Source organism: Salvelinus sp. IW2-2015, linkage group LG11 (assembly GCF_002910315.2).
Source record: "Salvelinus sp. IW2-2015 linkage group LG11, ASM291031v2, whole genome shotgun sequence".
Classification (NCBI taxonomy): domain Eukaryota; kingdom Metazoa; phylum Chordata; class Actinopteri; order Salmoniformes; family Salmonidae; genus Salvelinus; species Salvelinus sp. IW2-2015.
The window spans coordinates 42,694,295-42,717,699 of NC_036851.1; the positions used below are offsets into that span (position 1 = coordinate 42,694,295).

At 43.2% G+C, this 23,405-nt stretch overlaps 1 pseudogene; it reads left to right on the forward strand.

Annotated features, from left to right (window-relative positions):
• Positions 1–740: 740 nt before the first annotated feature.
• Positions 741–22,244, forward strand: LOC111970744 (evC complex member EVC-like; annotated as a pseudogene).
• The last annotated feature ends 1,161 nt before the right edge of the window (positions 22,245–23,405 follow it).

Below are 23,405 nucleotides of genomic sequence, written 5' to 3' on the forward strand. Positions count from 1 at the left end.
TCCCCCAGGATAGCGGAATGGCATGGAGTTTCATGATGGGTTACATTGTAGAACCCRTACAAATTAAAAGGGAGGTGTTGTAGACGTTGTATCCGAAATATATGCCTATATTCTAGTTGAAAACAGAGGAAAATAAAGAATACAGTGACTTCCACGAAGAAATGTAATTTACCTGAAGAATTCGTTTGTGTCCTAAAACTTTCACTACCTCCGAAATCCGTTACATCTTGCATCATCCTGCTACTGTGACCGAAAGTCGCACATACAATGTCAACATTGTAATTGTTCTCTGATAACACGACATTGTGTTATATTATATAAAAAAATGTGTCAAGGAAAATAGACAAAAAACAGTAGGCTAAACAGTTTGTCCACTGTAAAAACACAGTTTGTCCACTGTAAAAACACTAGTTATGGAAGTTGGTCATCCAAACTTCCTTGAAGACTTCCACAAAACTATGATGAAAATGACAAGCTCCACCCCTGAACGTGCGTATCATCAAATCTGTTCAATCATTGGTTGAATACGCCATCTGTGAAACATCGACTCTGTTAATCTAAAAAAAAAGGTACTGTAATGACCCTGGGTTTATAAGCGCGGAAATCGATTCTGCCGCTCGAGCATGCTTTTGCGGCACAGTCGATAGCGCGCCGGACCTCGGGCTAGAAGGTCGAGGGTTCGAGACCTGCTCCCTGCTGTTTCATTACAGTACTTTGTAACCTTGGTGCCTTAGTATATTGTTGTTTTGTTATTTGCTGTGTCATACCTCAAGTTATTACTTTCTCTACCATAAAAAGGTTTTAGAAGTAACTTTTAGGGTTGTTTTCTGTAGCGCAATGCTGTGCGATGTTTATCCATGATCAGTTTGAGTTGTTGTCCTGATTCATTCTTTCAGACCTAGCCTAAAATYTTTGCGTGTTTTTCGGTTATTTTCTTCAATTGCACCAGGTAATTATCCAAAAATGAACGACCAGGATATGATTACTGAATGCTCCAATAACGTCTTGGTTCAGTTTKCCGAATCTCTGCACATATTTACAGGATATGTATGCGGGGTTTTTCTAGAATCATACCAGCAGCCCTTCTGTATGTGTTTTACCTAAAGCCTATGCTTCTAACTCGACAAGTAAGTTTGTAAAGGTGATTATTATTAGTTTGTGTCATAGCATGTTGGTTGAAATAGCCAAATACTGCACTGAGAATACTAACAGCAATATTCCATAACAGTACAGTCATATAAGCGCACTATTTGGCAAACATCAATGTAATATTAGCACTATTTCAACCAATGCGTTGTAACTGTTTAACTTTGGGATAGGGGGCAGTATTTTGATGTCCKGATGAAAAGCGTGCCCAAAGTAAACTGCCTGTTACTCAGGCCCAGAAGCTAGGATATGCATATAATTGGTAGATTTGGATAGAAAACACTCWAAAGTTTCTAAAACTGTTAAAATAATGTATGTGAGTATAACAGAACTGATATGGTACGCAAAACCCAGAGGACAAACCACCCCCCCTCAATGGCTAGCACTTTAATTATATGGCCAAGTCCTCCCAGATTGCAGTTCCCAGGGCTTCCACTAGATGTCAACAGTCTTTAGAAAGAGTTTCAGGSTGGTTTTTGGAAAAATGACCCAGAAATTGTAGTTTTTCTAGGTCGCTTCCATTTTGGCTGTAGTGTTTCCAAGCGCGTGGAGGAGAGCGTGTTCTTTGGTATTTTTCTCCGGCAAAGACAATAACGATWYTCCGTCTTAAATGTTGTTGTTTATTTGCGTATTAGGATACCTAAGGTTTGATTRTAAACGTTGTTTGACTTGTTTGGAAAAGTTTATTAGTAACATTTGGGATTCATTTTGTATGCATTTTGATGGAGGGAAACTGGGTGGATTATTGACTGAAGAGCGCTAGCTAAACTGAGTTTTTATGGATATAAAGAAGGACATTATCGAACAAAATGACCATTTGTGATGTAACTGGGACCTTTTGGAGTGCCAACAGAAGAAGATCATCAAAGGTCATCATTTTTTATATCGCTATTTCTGACTTTTGTGTCGCACCTGCCTGGTTGAAATATGTTTTTTATGTGTTTGTATGCGGGGCGCTGTCCTCAGATAATCGCAYGGTTTGCTTTCGCCGTAAAGCCTTTGTGAAATCTGACACAGCGGCTGGATTAACAAGAATATTTATAATAATTTAGTTTGAATTTGGCGCTCTGCAATTWCACCGGATGTTGTCGAGGTGTCCCGCTAGCGGCACGCCTTTCCCAAACAGGTTTTAACAACTTAAAGTCAGGAGTAGTCCTTTTGAATACACCCCGGTAAAAATCTATTGTTCTGCCCCTGAACAAGSCAGTTYAGAAGCCTTTTGTATTGCTCACATACGCATGTTTAGCAGATGATATAGCGGGTGTAGTGAAATGCTACCCACTGTTACCTGGGTGCTGAAGACGTGGATGTCGTTTGAGGCAGCCCTCCGCACCTCTCAGATACAGAGGGGTTGGGTTTAATGCGGAAGACACATTTCAGTTGAATACATTCAGTTGATCAACTGACGAGGTATCCCCCTTTCCATATTCATATAATCTATGCACTGATAGTTGAACTGTCTTCCTTTCCACCAGGGCTATGATGCCAGAAGACTGTTTGAGGGAGACGACCTGGATAGGGAGAACAACCAAAGTGACTGTGTCAGCAAGAAGAGATTGAGATAAACGTCAGCTTCAAATGAGAACAAGTGTTTGTTGTTTAGAAAAACTAAACCATAACATACAGTATGTGTAAATAAAAGCTGATTTGGCTTTCATTGACTTTCCATAACAATTCACTGTGTTTATTAATTTACCAGGAAAAGAAGAAGCCACCCATGAACAGCGATGTGGCTGCTTTTGCATCACAGGCAAAGGTGGTGTACCCCATCAACCAGAAATACAGAGTAAGATCCTTTATTTAACCTTTATTTAACTAGGCAAGTCAGTAAAGAACAAATACTTATTTTGTAATGACGGCCTACCCGGACAACGCTGGGCCAATTGTGCGCCGCCCTATGGGACTCCCGAACCCGGCTGGTTGTGATACAGCTTGGGATCAAACCAGGGTCTGTAGTGAGGCCTCTCGCACTGAGATGCAGTGCCTTAGACCGCTATGCCACTCGGGATATCTGTTTATATTACAGACTTCATACCACAGAAGCTATAAAAGGTTCTAACCAAATCTATCCAGATTGTAACCCTAATTGGAATATCACTTTGCCTTCAATCCAAGAGCATGGGACGGGGTTCAAAGGATAGTTCAGCTCAAATACATATTTCAATATTTCTTCCCTTTCCTTGAAAGCAGTCTATGGCTGAACTTTCCATTTTAAGATCACATTAAATAGGACTGAATACATCTGGCAAACTTTGACTTTGATGCGAACTGTCCCTTTAATGTCAATTCCCAACGACAGCCCTTAGCGGATGAAGCCTCCATCCCATCGCTGCACGAGCACTCCAAGCATCCCATCCTCCCCAACGGAGTGTCCTCATCTGACTCTAGCGGAGTCACTGAGCCATGACAAGGACGATGATGACAGCAGCCAGTTCATCTCCTCGCTGGTCACCAAGAGCCTCCAGAACGAGAGTTTCAYCCAGGTGGCCCACTACCCCCACACAGTCTCTCAGACAGGGTGAGCTGATGTGGGATAGATATTCAGTTAAAGGGATAATTCAGAGAAATTACATATTAAGATTTGTGTTTTCTTACCTTGAAATCAGTCTACACTCTTAGAAAAAAGGGATCCAAAAAGGTTATTTGGCTATCTACATGGGAGAACCCTTTTGGGTTCCATGTATATCCCTCTGTTGAAAGGGTTCTACATGGAAACCAAAAGGGTTACTCAAAGGTTTCTCCCATGGGGTGTATAAGAGTGTATAGACAATCCTCACTTTAATGTAGATAAACTATCCCTTGGACTGGATCATCAAAGTTCTAGCTGTTTATGATGATGTCATATTTCTGAGTACCTTTTAAGGCGTTCTACTGTAAATGCAAGCTGTGTTTCTAGTGTAGCTGTTATCATTGTAGATTTGAGTGCAGGATTAGCCTATACTCTCTGGCTCTACAGGAACGTGCAGCAACACTGTTCACAGGTCCTGGAGGAGAAATGTGTGGTGGGTGACCTCTTTCTTTCATCACACACTAGCAAACAATTTATAATGCTAAYTGTTCATAATGCATTGACTGACTGGTCTGTTGTGACAAAGCTCTTAAAAGAAAAGGAGAAAAAAAGCGAGAATGGACTCTACCTACATGTGTATTYATCCTACTGTTTTTACCAAACTAAGCCAAATATTCATAATCTGTTATGAATGCACTTATAGTGCCTATTATATCCCCATATAGCATTATAAGACATGATATAAGCTTTTTTTTGTGCATTTTTATCGATAATACTTGCTATGTAATGTCAAATCAAATAAAAATGTATTTGTCACATGTGCCGAATACAACAGGTGTAGACCTTACAGTAAAATGCTTACTTACAAGYCCTTAACCAACAATGCAGTTTTAAGAAAATACCTAAAAAAGTAAGAGATAAGAATAATAAATAATTCAAGAGCAGCAGTAAAATAACAATAGCGGGGCTAAATGCAGGGGGTGCAAGTACAGAGTCAATGTACAGAGTCAAAGTACAGTGTCAACTTGAATAACTCTATCTACATTTACATATTACCTCAATTACCTCGACACCGGTGCCCCCGGTGTCGAGGTAACTGAGGTAATATGTAAATGTAGATAGAGTTATTAAAGTGACTATGCATAGATAATAACAGAGATTAGCAGCAGGGTAAAAGAGGGGGGGGGGGCAATGAAAATAGTCTGGGTAGCCATTTGATTAGTTGTTCAGGAGTCTTATGGCTTGGGGTAGAAGCTGTTTAGAAGCCTTTTTGTCCTAGACTTGGTGCTCCGGTACCGCTTGCCATGCGGTAGCAGAGAGAACAGTCTTTGACTAGGGTGGCTGGAGTCTTTGACATTTTTTTGGGCCTTCCCATGACACCGCCTGGTATAGAGGTCCTGGTTGGCAGGAAGCTTGGCCCTAGTGATGTACTGGGCTGTACGCATTACCCTCTGTAGTGCCTTGCGGTCGGAGGCCGAGCAGTTGCCATTCCAGGCAGTTATGCAACCCGTCAGGATGCTCTCGATGGTGRAGCTGTAAAACCTTTTGAGGATCTCAGGACCCATGCCAAATCTTTTCAGTCTCCTGAGGGGGAAYAGGTTTTGTCGTGCCCTCTACATGACTGTCTTGGTGTGCTTGGACCATGTCAGTTTGTTGGTGATGTGAATGCCAAGGAACTTGRRGCTTTCAACCTGCACCACTACAGCCCCGTCAATGAGAATGGGGGCGTGCTCGAAGTCCAGGATCTAGTTGCAGAGGGAGGTGTTTAATCCCAGGGTTCTTAGCTTATTTTTTATTTTTTATTTAACTAGGCAAGTCAGTTAAGAACAARTTCTTGTTTACAATGACGGCCTACCAGGGAACATTGGGTTAACTGCCTTGTTCAGGGGCAGAAGGACATATTTTTACCTTCTCAGCTCGGGCATTCGGTCCAGCAACCTTTCGGTTATTGGCCCAATGTTCTAACCGCTAGGCTACCTGCCGCCCCTGCCGAGCTTTGAGGGCACTATGGTGTTGAACGCTAAGCTGTAGTCAATGAATAGCATTCTCACAGTTGTTCCTTTTGTCCAGGTGGGAAAGGGCAGTGTGGAGTGCAATAGAGATTGCATCATCTGTGGATCTGTTGAGGTGGTATGCAAATTGGAGTGGGTCTAGTGTTTCTGGGATAATGGTGTTGATGTGAGCCATGACCATCCTTTCAAATCATTTYATGGCTACAGACGTGAGTGCTACGGGTCTGTATTCATTTAGGCAGGTTACCTTAGTGTTCTTGGTCACAGGGACTATGGTGGATTGCTTGAGACATGTTGGTATTAYAGACTCAGACAGAGAGAGGTTGAAAATGTCAGTGAAGACACTTGCCAGTTGGTCAGTGCATGCTCAGAGTACACACCCTGATAATCTGCCTGGCCCTGCGGCCTTGTGAATGTTGACCTGTTTAAAGGTCTTGCTCACATCGGCTGTGGAGAACATGATCACACAGTCGTCCGGAACAGCTGATGCTCTCATGCMTGTTTCAGTGTTACTTGCCTTGAAGCGAGCATAGAAGTTATTTAGCTTGTCTGGTAGGCTCGTGTCACTGGGCATGTGTCAAATGTTGGTGCGTCAAAATCTCAAGACGATATCTCCCTTACTTCTCCTGTTTCCTTGTTGTAGCTCTTTCTCCAAATTYTCATAATTATACTCAGTGGTCGGTTTCCAAGATAAAAAGGATTCAGATTTGTACATCAATGTCTTCTCCTGCAGGAAAGGGTAGGAAGGAATCTCTGTCAAAATCTCGATATACTGTGGCAAGAAAAAGTATGTGAACCCTTTGGAATTACCTGGATTTTTGCATAAATTGGTCATCAAATTTGATCTGATCTTCATCTAAGTTTGGGGCTGCTTTGCTGCCTTAGGGCCTGGACAGCTTGCTATCATTGACAGAAAAATGAATTCTCAAGTTCATCAAGACATTTTGCAGGAGAATGTTAGTTGGGTGAAGCAACAGAATGGCTTCAACAGTAGAAAATACACCTTCTGTAGTGGCCCAGTCAGAGTCCGGACCTCAACCTGATTGAGATGCTGTGGCATGACCTCAAGAGAGCAGTTCACACCAGACATCCCAAGAATATTGCTGAACTGAAACAGTTTTGTAAAGAGGAATGGTCCAAAATTCCTCCTGACCGTTGTACAGGTCTAATCTGCAACTACAGAAAACGTTTGGTTGAGGTCATTGCTGCCAAAGGAGGGTTCACATAAATCCAAGGGTTCACATACTTTCCCCAGCCTGCACTGTGAATGTTTACACGGTGTGTTAAATGAAGRCATGAAAACGTATAAAACGTTGTCTACGTAGTAGACTAGCACAATCAAACCTTTCAACCCGCATAGTATGTAATTCACATTATACAAATTGACCCGCCAAATCTGAACCATATTATTTGCTCAGGCAAGTAAGACGTGATTTAAATGGGGGGAATTAAGTTTATGGGTAAACTTTTAAAAATACATCTTGAAGTTTGTGGGAWTTTTTTTCTAAAAAGATCTTAAAGTTTGGTGGGAAACTGTAAGTACTGTATGTGTCGCTCCACGACAAAGGGCTTTAGCAAACAGGTGGAGACCTTCTGCCAGAGACTGCTGGGCAGGTCCAGTATTCTCCCCAGAAATGAGGCCCAGGATGTTATCCACACCCTCATCCACTGTCTCCTATCGGTGGAAAACCAGTTGACTGAGACTCAGGCCGCAGACATGAAGGTGAGAAACTGTAAGAATGAGTCAAAATAAGGGAGAGACATCATCTCTACTCAATACATTTCTATCTGGACGTTCTGTAACGTTGCAGTCTTCTGAACAGGCCCCAGGTTTCACTCATCATGGGTCGTATTCATTAGGTACCAAACTGAAGAAAATGGACTGAAACAGGGAGGRWTAACGTGGACTTGTTCAGTAAGAACCACTTGTTTTTGMTTTCCATTGTAAAATGTTTTGCTACGGTGTGCCTTAATGAATACATCCCTGTTTTTAATATTATTTGTTTGACCCGCTCTAGGTATGGCATACGCGTATCCAGTATAATAGGCTTCTCAGATCTAGCTACACAAGTCAATTGAAATTTTATCAAATTTATTCATAAAGTCCTTTTTACATCAGCAGTTGTCACAAAGTGCTTATACTGTAACCCGAACTAGACCMCAAAGACATTGCAAAAACAAAAGCAATGCCAAGGCGTTAAGGCTTGTTTCTAGATCCATATCTCTCTTCCCACCAGCTCTCCCAGAGGACACAGGAGAAGCTGCTGTGGTGGGAGGAGCTGAAGTGTGTGCTGCGGGCCAAGCAGGCCCTGCTCCGGCAGAAGGCATCCCMCAGACAGGGCCTAGTGGCCTGAGGCCTGGAGCAGCTGACCAGTGACGGGACACCTGACCTTCGCCACCATGGAGAAGACCCTGGCCGAGCTGCAAGCTGCCCTGACCGATGGGCTCCAGTACTGCAGTGAAGGTGACTCATGACGCAGACACAGATGCATGCTCGCAGGAGCATGCACACTCACACACACACACACGTTTTTCGTTAATCTGTAATCTGCTAACCGGGGGATTCCTGACACATTATTGTTCTTGCGGGCCACCAACTCCAAATAGCCAACCAGTGAAGCAAAGAAACTGGTGTGTGTTTTTAACAAAAGAGTGACCTCCTTGAATTCAATATCAGGTCAAATATTGTGTAGTAGATTAGCATTCTAGTTCATGTGAAATCAGTACCCAGAGGGTAGAATTTGGAACATAGTGTCATAATGACGTCTTTGCAACCAGTTATGCCCACTGGGAAGTTGTGTAATTCTGTAATACCCTGCTGGATGTCCCTCCTGAGGAATATGGTGGCAATCTTTCAGTATTATGTGGCCTAGTTCCTCATCTTAAATGAACTGGTGTCTTAAAATAGCCCATTTTACGGCCTCTTCTCCATTTCTAACAAGATTGAATCAAATAAATGTATGGAAGTATCAAGTGATTAGTCTTTGAGAGCACCAATGCAAACCAAAATAAAACATAATTGTATAGTAATACAGTTTTGACATAGGGAAAGGGGATACCTAATCAGTTGTCCAACGAATGAAATGCGTCTTCCACATTTAACCCAACCCCTCTGAATCAGAGAGTTGCGGGGGCTGCCTTAATCGACATCCACGGCACCCAGGAAACAGTGCCTTGCTCAGGGGTAGAACGACAGATTTTTACCTTGTCAGCTCGGGGATTTGATCCAGCAACCTTCCGGTCACTGGCCCAATGCTCTAACCACTAGGCTATCTGCCGCCCCATCMTAAGTACATTTGTAGTAATKAAATGTACTACTCGACTATAAATGGTAAGTGCATAATGATACACAGAAGAATGAAGTGAATTGTGTTAAACTGGTCATATTCTGTGCCGAATCAGCAACTTAGTGTAGTAGCATTGTGATCAAAACTACATGTAACTTCATTTTTTATACAGAATGCAGGATAAAGACCAAGGAGCTTGAGTATGAAAAGTGCAAGAAGATCGACTCCAAGAAGAAGAAGCTCTTGAGGACTCAAGCGAAGGAGAGAAGCCGTGTCTTGGATTCTGCACAGACTCACAGTGACCCACAGGAATTTGTGAAGGTCAATATCTCTCTTTTAGTAGGCTCATTCGTTCCCTGTCATGTGTCCAGTGCCACAACAATAGTAGTAGTAAACTACTGCTCACATTGATCTATTCAATCACTTCACTATAAAGTCTACTTTGGATGAGTGCCACCTCTGTGTAAGTCTATAACAGTTATCCATCTCATTACATTACATTGTTAATGGCTCCTGATAGCTGCATGCTCCGGGTTTAACAGTTCAATTTTCCTCTCCAGTTGTATCAAGAGCAGGTAGCTKAGTGGTTAGAATTTTGGGCAAGTAACCGTGAAGGTTGCTAGATCGAATCACTGAGCTGACAAGGTAAAAATCTGTTCTGCCCCTGAACAAGGCAGTTAACCCACTGTTCCTAGGCCGTCATTGTAAATAAGAATTTGTTCTTAACTGACTTGCCTAGTTAAATTTAAAAAATGTTCTGAAACAAAAGAAGCAGAGCAGTGACTTGGAGCTGCAGCAGGATGGTAGAGTGGCTGGGGTCTTTGGAGGGTAGGTTGTCATGATCAAAAGTATGGGGACAGCTGCTCAGTTGAACATCTCCTTCCAATATCATGTGCATTAATATGGAGTTAATCCCCCTTTTGCTSCTATAACAGCCTCCRCTCTTATGGGAAGGCTTTCCACTAGATGTTGGAACATCGCTGTGGGGACTTACTTCCATTCAGCCACAAGCGCATTAGTGAGGTAGGGCACTGATGTTGGCGATTAGGCCTGGCTCGCAGTCGGTGTTCCAATTCATCCCAAACTTGTTTGATGGGGTTGAGGTCATAGCTCTGTGCAGGCCAGTCAAGTTCTTCCACACCGATCTTGACAAACCATTTCTGTATGGACCTTGCTTTGTGCACAGGGCATTGTCATGCTGAAACAGGAAAGKACATTCCCCAAAGTTAGAAGCACAGTATTGTCTAGATGCTGTAGCATTAAGATTTCCCTTCACTGGAACTAAGGGGCCTAGCCCGAACCATGTAAAACAGCCCCAGACCATTATTCCTCCTCCACCAAACTTTATAGTTGGCACTATGGATTGGGGCAGGTAGCGTTCTAATGGCATCCGGCAGACTAAAGATTTGTCCTTCGGACTGCCAGATCGTGAAGCTTGATTCWTCACTCCAGAGAACGCGTTTCCACTGCTCCAGAGTCCAATTGTGGTAAGCTTTACACCACTCCAGCTGATGCTTGGCATTGCGCATTGTGATCTTAGGCTTGTGTGCAGCTGCTTGGCCATGGAAACCCATTTCATGATGCTCCCGACTAACAGTTCTTGTGCTGTCGTTGCTTCCAGAGSCAGTTTGGAACTCGGTAGTGAGTGTTGCAACCGATGACAGATGGTTTTTACGAACTTCAGCACTCGGCGGTCCTGTTCTGTGAGCTTGTGTGGCCTACCACATTGCGGCTGAGCGTTGTTGCTCTTAGACATTTCCACTTCACAGTAACAGCACTTACAGTTGACTGGGGCAGCTCTAGCAGAGCAGAAATTTGTTGAACTGACTTGTTGGAAAGGTAGCATCCTATGACGGTACCACGTTGAAAGTCACTGAGCTCTTCAGGAAGGCCATTCGACTGACAATGTTTGTTTATGGAGATTGCATGTGTCGTGACTTTACTTTCATTAATCTGTTATTTATCTAATAAACTAACTATTTTTAATTGTTACCAGATTAAATTAATCATGTAACATTTGACTCATTCGAATTTGGGGCACCACGAGAGCAGTTCTTTAAAGAGTTACAATCTCCCRAATTAAACTCTAAAGGTCTTATCACATCCATAAACAGTCAACTTATTAATCATAACCTTGTATCATATCATCATTCTGAACAGTCGTAACCTCCTGTATCTGCAAAAACCAGAACCTTACTTATGATTCAGTACTACACAAATTGGTTTAATTATTTATTTACTAGCTAACTAAATGGTAACACAGGATAAACATACACACTTAATACATTAGAAACAGGTCACTAGCGGACTGACACAATATGGTGGCTTGTTACAAAAGAGGAGGGCAGAGAGGGACAGAGACATAATACTTTGGTACATTTAGAAACTACTCTCACAGTAATCATATACTTTGCACACGAACCACCGTCCGTTTGGAGTAAGAAATCATGAATGTATTTACATGTAAATGCCTTGGTTCTTCATGTATTTCTGTCGGAACCAGGCCGCCTTGGAAATTGAGTTCAGCCTCTGCTGTCGTCCGGTATCCGGTGACAGAGTTTATTCTACTTCCATTCGCTCTGGAAGATGCTTATTTGAAGATAGGCTAGCCAGCCGTGTTGATGGTTATCAGTGGGGTGATGAGAATAGCATACTAAGGTGATTTGAGAAGAGTAGTAGAATGGTCCCACTTAAATTTGCTTCTCTAGATACTTTACTTAGGACAGCTAATCAGCAGTACCAGTGATTGTCCGGGAGGTGACTTTATCGTCTCTACCTCGTGTTGAGATTCAGAGTTCAAACCACTTTGGATGTGAGCTGCAGCTCCACGTCTTTCTAGTCTGATATGTTCATTCTTAAAGTTCATTCGAAAGGGCGGTTCCGTCAGGCTGACACACTCTCTGACCTCACTCAAGGGTGCGGTGAATACTAACTTGAACAAAGTTATAGAAACTTTTTCCTCTTATAGTTTCTAAAATCACATCCCTCTCTTAACAAAAACACTCATCATATTTCATGCACAACGCATCGGAAGGACACTTCACACATATAGTGTGTGTACTTTTCAAGTTACAGTATATCCTTTATACATTTTTTAATGACATCACAAAATAACAACTGAAATGACATTATTATTCTTTAGATCGCCTCTGACCATTCTCCATGTTCTACGTTAGAAATATTTTTCCAGTAWTTGTTTTAGAACGTGTTAGAGTTTTGGTGGGAAAAGTGTCTGAAACAAAGGCCCATTCCTGTGGTGATCATTGGAGAGGGAGATAGGTGAATGTTCTGTCCTTGATTTACAACAGGGTGTGAGCTGTCAACTGCCACCAGTTCCCTTCTCCCCCCTCTGTGGGTGAGAGATGGTCTGCTGGAAGTAATTTGTTGCCAAGCTGATCTGACCTATTTGGATCCTTACAGGACAGTCATGACACATGGCTGGCTGTGTGCTCGATTTTATACAACTGTCAGCAACGGGTATGGCTAAAATGGCCAAATCCACTAATTTGAAGGGATGTCCACATACTTTTGTATATATAGTGTATTTCCTGTAGCACCCACTTAACGTCACAATATGACAACATGACGTCACAGTCGCAACACAATCAGAACGATTGGGAACTATTTCGCGCTGGCAAGATTTTTACATGACACCACCCAACTTTTTAACCTATTGTTTGTGTTTTGTACTGTTTACTTCATTCTACCTTGTCAAAGAGGTTGAGGAGTCCCCTGGTTTTTGTCTATTGAATTATCCTAGCCAATAGCCCCAAGCAGTCAGCATTTGCCTTGTAATGCTTTGTTATCTTTGTTATTTCTCTGGGTATATCACCCATGATTTTGTATCTCCAGAGGCATCATGCCAGACCAGGATCAGAGGCTATGGTTGGATCAAGATGGTGACCTGGCTGCACTGCTGCAGCAGGCAGAGGGCAATGCCAAACGGCAACTGGAGGGCCTAACGGCTCAGCTGGAACAAGATGGACAGTTAGGAATTYTTCCAGACCTAGAAATGTAATGAATAGAGCTGACTCGATTTCTTATTTTACCTGACAGACATCCTTTCTGCTCAATACATTTCTATCTGGAGGTTCTGTAATGTTACAGTCTACTGAACAGGCCCCAGGTTTATCTCATCTTGGGTTGTATTCATTAGGTACCAAACTGAAGAAAACGGAGTGAAACAGGGTGAGAATACCTGGACCAATAAGAACCACTTGTTTTTGCTTTCCATTATAAAACGTTTTGCTACGTTGTGCCTTAATGAATACGCCTCTGGTTTTAATACTGTATTTCTGTTTGACCCGCTGTAGGTAATCAAATCAAATCAAATTTTATTTGTCACATACACATGGTTAGCAGAAGTTAATGCGAGTGTAGCGAAATGCTTGTGCTTCTAGTTCCGACAATGCAGTAATAACCAACGAGTAATTTAACCTAACAATTCCACAACTACTACCTTATACACACAAGTGTAAAGGGATAAAGAATATGTACATAAAGATATATGAATGAGTGATAGTCCAGAACAACATAGGCAAGATGCAGTAGATGGTATAGAGTACAGTATATACATATGAGATGAGTAATGTAGGGTATATAAACATAAAGTGGCATAGTTTAAAGTGGCTAGTGATACATGTATTACATAAAGATGGCAAGATGCAGTAGATGATATAGAGTACAGTATATACATATACATATGAGATGAGTAATGTAGGGTATGTAAACATTATATTAAGTGGCATTGTTTAAAGTGGCTAGTGATACATTTCTACATACATTTCCATCAATTCCCATTATTAAAGTGGCTGGAGTTGAGTCAGTATGTTGGCAGCGGCCACTAAATGTTAGTGGTGGCTGTTTAACAGTCTGATGGCCTTGAGATAGAAGCTGTTTTTCAGTCTCTCGGTCCCTGCTTTGATGCATCTGTACTGACCTCGCCTTCTGGATGATAGCGGGGTGAACAGGCAGTGGCTCGGGTGGTTGTTGTCCTTGATGATCTTTATGGCCTTCCTGTGACATCGGGTGGTGGTAGGTGTCCTGGAGGGCAGGTAGTTTGCCCCCGGTGATGCGTTGTGCAGACCTCACTACCCTCTGGAGAGCCTTATGGTTGTGGGCGGAGCAGTTGCCGTACCAGGCGGTGATACAGCCCGACAGGATGCTCTCGATTGTGCATCTGTAGAAGTTTGTGAGTGATTTTGGTGACAAGCCGAATTTCTTCAGCCTCCTGAGGTTGAAGAGGCGCTGCTGCGCCTTCTTCACAACGCTGTCTGTGTGGGAGGACCAATTCAGTTTGTCCGTGATGTGTACACCGAGGAACTTAAATTTTACTACCCACTCCACTACTGTCCCGTCGATGTGGATAGGGGGGTGCTCCCTCTGCTGTTTCCTGAAGTCCACAATCATCTCCTTTGTTTTGTTGACGTTGAGTGTGAGGTTATTTTCCTGACACCACACTCCGAGGGCCCTCACCTCTCCTGTAGGCCGTCTCGTCGTTGTTGGTAATCAAGCCTACCACTGTAGTGTCGTCCGCAAACTTGATGATTGAGTTGGAGGCGTGCACGGCCACGCAGTCGTGGGTGAACAGAGAGTACAGGAGAGGGCTCAGAAGCACCCTTGTGGGGCCCAGTGTTGAGGATCAGCGGGGTGGAGATGTTGTTACCTACCCTCACCACCTGGGGGCGGCCCGTCAGGAAGTCCAGTACCCAGTTGCACAGGGCGGGGTCGAGACCCAGGGTCTTGAGCTTGATGACGGGTTTGGAGGGTACTATGGTGTTAAATGCTGAGCTGTAGTCGATGAACAGCATTCTCACATAGGTATTCGTCTTGTCCAGATGGGTTAGGGCAGTGTGCAGTGTGGTTGCGATTGCGTCGTCTCTGGACCTATTGAGTCGGTAAGCAAATTGGAGTGGGTCTAGGGTGTCAGGTAGGTGGAGGTGATATGGTCCTTGACTAGTCTCTCAAAGCACTTCATGATGACGGAAGTGATTGCTACGGGGCGGTAGTCGTTTAGCTCAGTTACCTTAGCTTTCTTGGGAACAGGAACAATGATGGCCTCTTGAAGCATGTGGGAACAGCAGACTGGGAAAAGGATTGATTGAATATGTCGTAAAACAACCAGCCAGCTGGTCTGCGCATGCTCTGAGGACGCGGCTGGGAATGCCGTCTGGGCCTGCAGCCTTGCAAGGGTTAAACACGTTTAAATGTTTTACTCACCTCGGCTGCAGTGAAGGAGAGCCCGCAGGTTTTGGTAGCGGGCCGTGTCAGTGGCACTGTATTGTCCTCAAAGCGAGCAAAAAAGTTATTTAGTCTGTCTGGGAGCAAGACATCCTGGTCCGCGACGGGGCTGGTTTTCTTTTTGTAATCCGTGATTGACTGTAGACCCTGCCACATACCTCTTGTGTCTGAGCTGTTGAATTGCGACTCTACTTTGTCTCTATACTGGCACTTAGCTTGTTTGATTGCCTTGCGGAGGGAATAGCTACACTGTTTGTATTCGGTCATGTTATGGTGTGAGGAGGTGGCCCTGGCCTGCCTCAGACACCTAGATGAACAGCAGGTGATGATCTTCAGAGACATGGTGGTCAGACAGAGGTACGTGCTGAATTTATTATTATTTTTAAAATGTAACTAGACAAGTCAGTTAARAACAAATTATTATTTACAATGACGGCGTACCCTGGCGACGCTGGGCCAACCTTGCGCCGCCCTATGAGACTCCCAATCACAGACAGATGTGATACAGCCTGGATTTGAACCAGGGACTGTAGTTTGAAACTGAGATGCAGTGCCTTAGACCACTGCACCACTCGGGAGCCCACRGGTGAACCAGGGAGCCACATCAATCCATGCTTTTGCCTGGCAGGTGTGCCAAGTATATAATAGAATATTCATCATTGACAACTTAATAGATTTAATACAATATGTTTAAGTGTGTTTAATGTGCATAATATGATTCAGTGTCTTTGAAATCAATGACAAGATATGCATTTGGACATATTGACTATTCTGAATATCACTATTTTGTTCTGTTCTATTCTATCTTAGCCACGAGGGGATGTTGATCGAGAAGAAACAGTAACTACTGCTGGCTGCGGTGCAGAGGCACTTTTTGGCCAGACACTTCAGCCTGAGGATCCTGAAGGAGATGAGGCTGTCCAAGCTCAAGGTGCTGTCTCAGAATGACTTCAGGTCCCTGCTGGCTCTAGTGAACCAGATCCAGGCAACAGTCAGCCCAACAAAGACCAAAGCTCAGAATCAGGTCCAGTAACACTTCCACTTACAATTACAACAATAATAAACTATACTGAACAAAAATATAAATAAAAATGTAAATTGTTGGTTCCATTTTCCATACGCATATTTCTCTCAAAGTTTCTGCACAAATTTGTCTACATCCCTTTTAGTGAGTATTTCTCCTTTGCCAAGATAATCCATCCACCTGCCAGGTGTGGCATATCAAGAAGCTGATTAAACAGSATGATCATTACACAGGTGCTAGGGACAATAAAATGGCCACTCTAAAATGTGCAGTTTTGTTACACAACACAATGCCACAGATGTCTCAAGTTTTGAGGGAATGTGCAATTGGCATGCTGACTGTAGGAATGTCAACCTGAGTTGCCAGAGAATTGAATGTTCATTTCCCTACCATAAGCTGCCTCCAACGTTGTTTTAGAGAATTTGGCAGGTTGTCCAACCATCCTCACATCCACAGACCACTTGTAACCACACCATCCCAGGACCTCCACATCTGGCTTCTTCACCTGCGGGATCGTCTGAGACAAGCCACCCCGCCAGCTGATGAAACTGAGGAGTATTTCTGTCTGCATTAAAAACGTACTGATTGGCTGGGCCTGGTTCCCCAGTGAGTTGGCTCCACAGGCCCACCCATGGCTGCGCCCCTGCCTAGTCATGTGATATCCATAGATTAGGGCCTATTGCATTTATTTCAATTGACTGATTTCCTTATAAGAACTGTAACTTAGTAAAATCGTTGAAATTATTCCATCTTGCGTTTACATTTTTGTTCCGTTTATTTCTTACAACAATACGGCCTACAAAAGCATAAGGAGATGAAGACATTAGTTTTGTCCAGAGTTTCTCAAGCCATTCCCAGGGGTGCACATGTCTGTTCCATCCCAGCGCAAACATGTCTAATTGTCTAGCCCTTGATTAGTTGAATCAGGTGTGTTAGTGGACACTCTAAGACCCCCCCTTAGGAATTAATTGACAAACTGCTTTAGAGGCATTCACTGAGTATACAAAACATTAAGAACACCTGCTCTTTCCATGACATAGATTGACCAGGTGAATCCAGGTGAAAGCTATGACTCTATATTGATATCACTTGTTAAATCCACTTCAATCAGTGTAAATGAAGGGAAGGAGACATGTTAAATAAGGGTTTTTAAGCCTTGAGACAATTGAAACATGGATTGTGTGTGTGTCCTGTTCAGAGCGTGAATGGGCAAGACAAAATATTTAAATGCTTTTGAACAGGGTATGGTAGTAGGTGCCAGGCGCACATATTTGTGTCAAGAACTGCAACACTGCTCGGTTTTTCACGCTCAACTGTTTCCCGTGTGTATCAAGAATGGTCCAACACCCAAAGGACATCCAGCCAAGTAGACACAACTGTGCGAAGCATTGGCATTACCATGGACCAGCATCCTCCTGGAATGCTTTCGACACCATGCCTCGACTAACTGAGTCTCTTCTGAGGGCAAAAGGGGGGGTGCAACTCAATATTAGGAAGATGTTTCTAATGTTTGCTATACTCCATCCAACTATGGCTCTGTTTGAGACTGTCAAGATGTCCCTGTCACCTTGTCACTGTGGTCTGTCACTCACCTCCCTATGTCTCTATCTCCCTCAGTGCTCAGTGCCAGAATCGCCAAGGCGCACCTGGTACCGGAGACGCCGCTGATTGGCCACAGTTTCCAGTAGGAAACTGGAGACGGGGGCGGAGCTCCTGCAGGCCAACGCCCAGCTGCTGGTGGGACACGCCCTCAGCCAGAGCCTCTGGCAGCAGATGGATCAGGCCCCTCCCAGGTCTGCGCCCCAACCTGACCACAGCAGGAAGGTACCAGATCCTCTGGCCTCATCCAGAAACAACCCCTCGGCCACTGTTTCCTAAWCTCGGTCCTGGGGACCCCAAGGTGTGCACGTTTTGTTTTTTGCCCTAGCACTACATAACCGATTCAAATAATCAAAGTTTGATGATGAGATGATGATGTGCGTCTATATCTCGCTGGGTTTTTGTAGAAGCACTTTGTGACATCTGCTGATGTAAAAAGGGCTTTATAAAATACATTTGATAGATTAATTTWGTTAATTATTTGAATCAGCTGTGTAGTATTAGGGCAAAAAACAAAATGCATACCCCTTAGGGTCCCTAGAGCCGAGTTTGGGAAATGCTGCCCTAGTCCCTACCCCCTAGGCCAGACATGGGAAAACTACGGCCCATGTGATCATTTTGGATTAAAGTTGAATGACTAAAACCAGATAGAAATGAGAAGGGACCTATATGTGTTTTAATAACCACCCATTTTGTCATAGATGGGATATGTGATCTATTCTCACTGTTTATGCTTTGTGTATGTGTAGAGCCATCTGACGGTGGTAGCCTCGGAGTGTATATGTGACCAGGGATTCGCTTAGTGCTCTGGTCACCAGTTACTACTCTCAGATCCAAGACATCACCAAGGGCCTTCAGCAGCAGCACTCTAACAGGGCCAAAGATGAGATCTAGATTATATTATAAACTGGGTGGTTCAAGCCCTGAATGCTGATTGGCTGATAGCCATGGTATGTCAGACCGTAAACCACTGGTATGACAAAACATGTATTTTTACTGCTCTAATTACGTTGGTAACCAGTTTATAATAGCAATAATGCACTTCGGGGTACTTTGTGGTATTTACACGGCTAAGGGCTACACACAATACCCCATAATGACAAAGTAAAAACAGTTATTTAGAATTTTTTGCAAATKTATAAATAAATAAAAAATTATATTACATTTACATAAGTATTCTGACCCTTTACCCAGTAATTTGTTGAAGCACCTTTGGCAGCGATTACAGCCTCGAGTCTTCTTGGGCTTGACGGCTGTATTTGGGGAGTTTCTCCCAATCTTCTCTGCAGATCCTCTCAAGCTCTGTCAGGTTGGATGGGGAGTGTCCCTGYACAGCTATTTTCAGGTCTCTCCGGGGATGTTTGATCGGGTTCAAGTCCAGGCTCTGGCTGGGCCACTCAAGGACATTCAAAGACTTGTCCCGAAGCCACTCCTGCGTTGTCTTGGCTGTGGGCTTAGGGTCGTTGTCCAGTTGAAAGGTGAACTTTCGCCCCAGTCTGAGGTCGCTCAGGAGCAGATTTTCATCAACGATCTCTCTGTACTTTGCTCCATTCATCTTTGCCTCGATCCTGACTAGTCTCCCAGTCTCTGCCGCTGAAAAACATCCCCACAGCATGACGCTGCCACCACCATACTTCACCGTAGGAATTGTGCCAGATTTCCTCCAGACCTGACACTTGGCATTCAGGCCAAAGAGATCAATCTTGGTTTCATCAGACCAGAGAATCTTGTTTCTCAAGGTCTGAGTGACTTTAGGTGCCTTTTGGCAAAATCCAGGCAGGCTGTCATGTGCCTTTTACTGAGGAGTGTCTCCTGTCTGGCCACTCTACCATAAAGGCCTGATTGGTGGAGTGCTGCAGAGATGGTTGTCCTTCTGGAAGGTTCTCCCATCTCCACAGAGGAACTCTGGAGCTCTGTCAGAGTGACCATCGGGTTCTTGGTCACCTCCCTGACAACCCCCTTCTCCCCCAACCGCTCAGTTTGGCCAGGGCGGCCAGCTCTAGGAAGAGTCTTGGTGGTTGCAAACTTCTTCCATTTAAGAATGATGGAGGACACTGTGTTCTTGGGGACCTTCAATGATGCAGGCATTTTTTGGTCCCTTCCCCAGATCTGTGCCTTGACACAATCCTGTCTCAGAGYTCTACRGACAATTCCTTCGACCTCATGGCTTGGTTTTTGCTCTGACATGCACTGTCAACTGTGGGACCTTATATAGACAGGTGTGTGCCTTTCCAAATCATGTCCAATCAGTTGATTTTACCACAGGTGGACTTGAAGTTGTTGAAACATCTCAAGGATGATCAATGGAAACAGGATGTTCCTGAGCTCAATTTCGAAGTCTCATAGCAAAGGGTCTGAATACTTACAGTATGTAAATCAGGTATTTCTGTTTTGAATTTTTTTATAAATTTGCAAACATTTCTAAAAACCTGTTTTCGCTTTGTCATTATGGGGTATTATGTGTAGATTGCTGAGGATTTTTTTTATTTAATCCATTTTAGACTAAGGCTGTAATGTAACAAAATGTGGAAAAAGTCAAGGTGTCTGAATACTTTCCGAATGCACAGTATACCACACCCTGTCGGATCTTATTGCTTAATTCTACTCTACTCTATTTGAGTTGAATGGGGGCRTTTCATGCAGACAGAATAAGCGCACTGTCTGTAAGGGCTAAATCTTAACTAGAGATACTATGGCCTTTTCTCAATTGCATAATCCTTGCGTCCTTTCTCCTTGTTGCCTTCTCAAAACTCAATGGATGAAAAGCCAGAGGTCCCTCCCCTCTGACCGTCTCTTACAATCGGTTTTGAGAAGGAGACGAGGAGAGAGGAAGCAAGGAGTTTGCAATTGAGAAAAGGCTACTGTATGTGTAACTCAAAATTTCATGTAACTCACGCCTCTTCGATTGATTGAATTTGGGCCTAAATTAATACGGCTGTCACTGTCACATAGGGGTGGGAACGACGAGAGGACAGCTCTCAGATTAACAAGGCCCTTCTGAAGGAGCTGGTCAACAGGGGGAGAAAGCCCATGTTCACTGAGTTTCACCAGAGGTACTGTTTCTCTACTAATCAATTGCTGTTAACATATTTTTCTCTTATGTCTTAGCATGCCAACAAACAAATACGAGCTGGCTACATTTTAAGCATGTGCTGATTAAATACTGTATGTACAGACCTGGATTCAAATAGTATTTGTTAAATACTCTGAGTGTTTGTTTGATTGAGCCTGCCTGGGGTGGGCAGGGTTTGTACTTTTCGGAGTATTCCCATTGGTTCCATTGCAGCAAGGCAACCTCAATCAAGTGCAGCTAAAGTTCACATAAAAAAGCTAAATAAAACAAATATTACTTGAATCCAGGTCTGATACTATGAATATATTATAGAGAGAAAGGCTCACTCCTTTTCATTGTACACTACAAGCAATACTTATATAGAGTTGAACTGCAGAAGAAGAGGATGTTGGAACAGTATGACTTGGAGCTGGAAGTTGCGTGTGGAACTTTGAGAGTAGGAAGTTATCCCAGCAAAAAAACATGGAGAAATTCAAAGGACAGTTACAGGTAAGAACCACTCTATACAACCTGAATGACATTGTGGTTCTTGATTATGATAATTTAGATGTGAAAGCAGAGAATGTTCATAAGAGTTGGCAAACATTTTATTTGAAGAATGATATATAGTTTACTAATGGTTAACAAACTACTTATGAAAAAAAAGTAAATTAGCAGCCTTAACAACATTTGCATAATGCATTTTTGTGTTTGCTCCATCAGGAGGCAGAAGAGGCCTTCATAGCTAAACTGTCTGCCTTAGCCCGGATCCCACTATCCTGCAAAGAGCTTGACACTGAGGATGACATCATAGGCAAGGACTTACAGCATGCTATACTACAATATACTACACTATACTACACTACACTGCACTATAAAAGTAGAACCTACCACACAGTTTTCTTTTTTATTTTATGATACTGTTTGAGAGTACTAATTGCATTATCAATGTCACATTTTCACAGAGGAGGAGAGTCCGACATTGTATCCAACATCCTGGAAGAGGTGGGAGCGTGAAACTATGCTCAAAAATCCAAAACTAGAAAATTGGAACACAACAATGTTTAATTAATACCTGAAAGTGTAGCTCTGTGATGGGGGGGGCGTTGGTACTGGGCATTTTAGCTGTTTTCATTTGTGATATAACCCTTTTTAACCTCTTTATGTAAATTCTTGTTTTTTTATATATACAACAATCAAAATGACTCATCTCTAACATCCCAAATGTAATGCTGCCATTTTCTGGTGCATGTAAATAAAACAGAAAAAAAGAACTGTATATTACTTGATCTGTATCACTGCATATACACTGAACACAAATATAAATGCCAAATGTAAAGTGTTGGTCCAATGTTTCATGAGCTGAAATAAAAGATCCCAGATATATTCCATATGCACAAAAAGCTTATTTCTCTCAAATGTGTGCACAAATGTATTTACACCAGTTAGTGAGCATTTTTCCTTTGCAAAGATAATCCATCCGTCTGACAGGTGTGGCATATCAATAAGCTGATTAAACAGCATGATCACTACACAGGTGCACCTTGTGCTGGGGGCAATAAAAGGCCACTCTAAAAGGTGCAGTTTTGTCACACAACACAATGCCACAAAAGTTTTGAAGGAGCTTGCAACTGGCATGCTGACTGCAGAAATGTCCACCAGAGCTGTTGCCAGAGAATTGAATGTTAATTTCTCTACCATAAGCCACCTCCAACTTCGTTTTAGAGAATTTGGCAGTATGTCCAACGGGCCTCACAACCTTAGACCACATATAACCACGCCAGCCCAGGACCTCCACATCCGGCTTCTTCACCTGTGGGATCAATCTGAGACCAGTGGGCAAATGCTCCCTTTCAATGACCAATGGCACGCTGGAGAATTGTGCACTTCAAGGAAGAATCCTATTTTCAACTGTACCAGGCAGATGGCAGATAGCGTGTATGGTGTCGTGTGGGCGAGCGGTTTGCTGATGTCAACGTTGTGAACAGAGTGGCCCATGATGGCGGTAGGGTTATGGTATGGGCATGCATAAACTACGGACAACGAACCCAAGTCCATTTTATTGATGGCAATTTGAAAGCACAGAGATACCGTGACGAGATCCTGAGGCACATTGTCGTGCCATTCATCACCCCATGTTTCAGCATGTTAATGCACGGCCCCATGTCGCAAGGATCTGTATACAATTTCTGGAAGCGGAAAATGTTCCAGTGTTTCCATGGCCTGCATACTCACCAGACATGTCACCCATTGAGCATGTTTGGGATGCTCTGGATCGACGAGTACGACAGAGTTCTCCAGGTCCCGCCAATATCCAGCAACTTCGTACAGCCATTGAAGAGGAGTGGAACAACATTTCACAGGACACAATCAACATCCTTATCTATGCGATGGAGATATGTCATGCTGCAAGAGGCAAATGGTGGTCACACCAGATACTGACTGGTTTTCTGATCTTCTGATTTTTTGCATTTGTGCAGATGGTTAGTCTCTTTATAGTGGTCTAGGGGTTAGTAAGACTGAAATATACACTTTT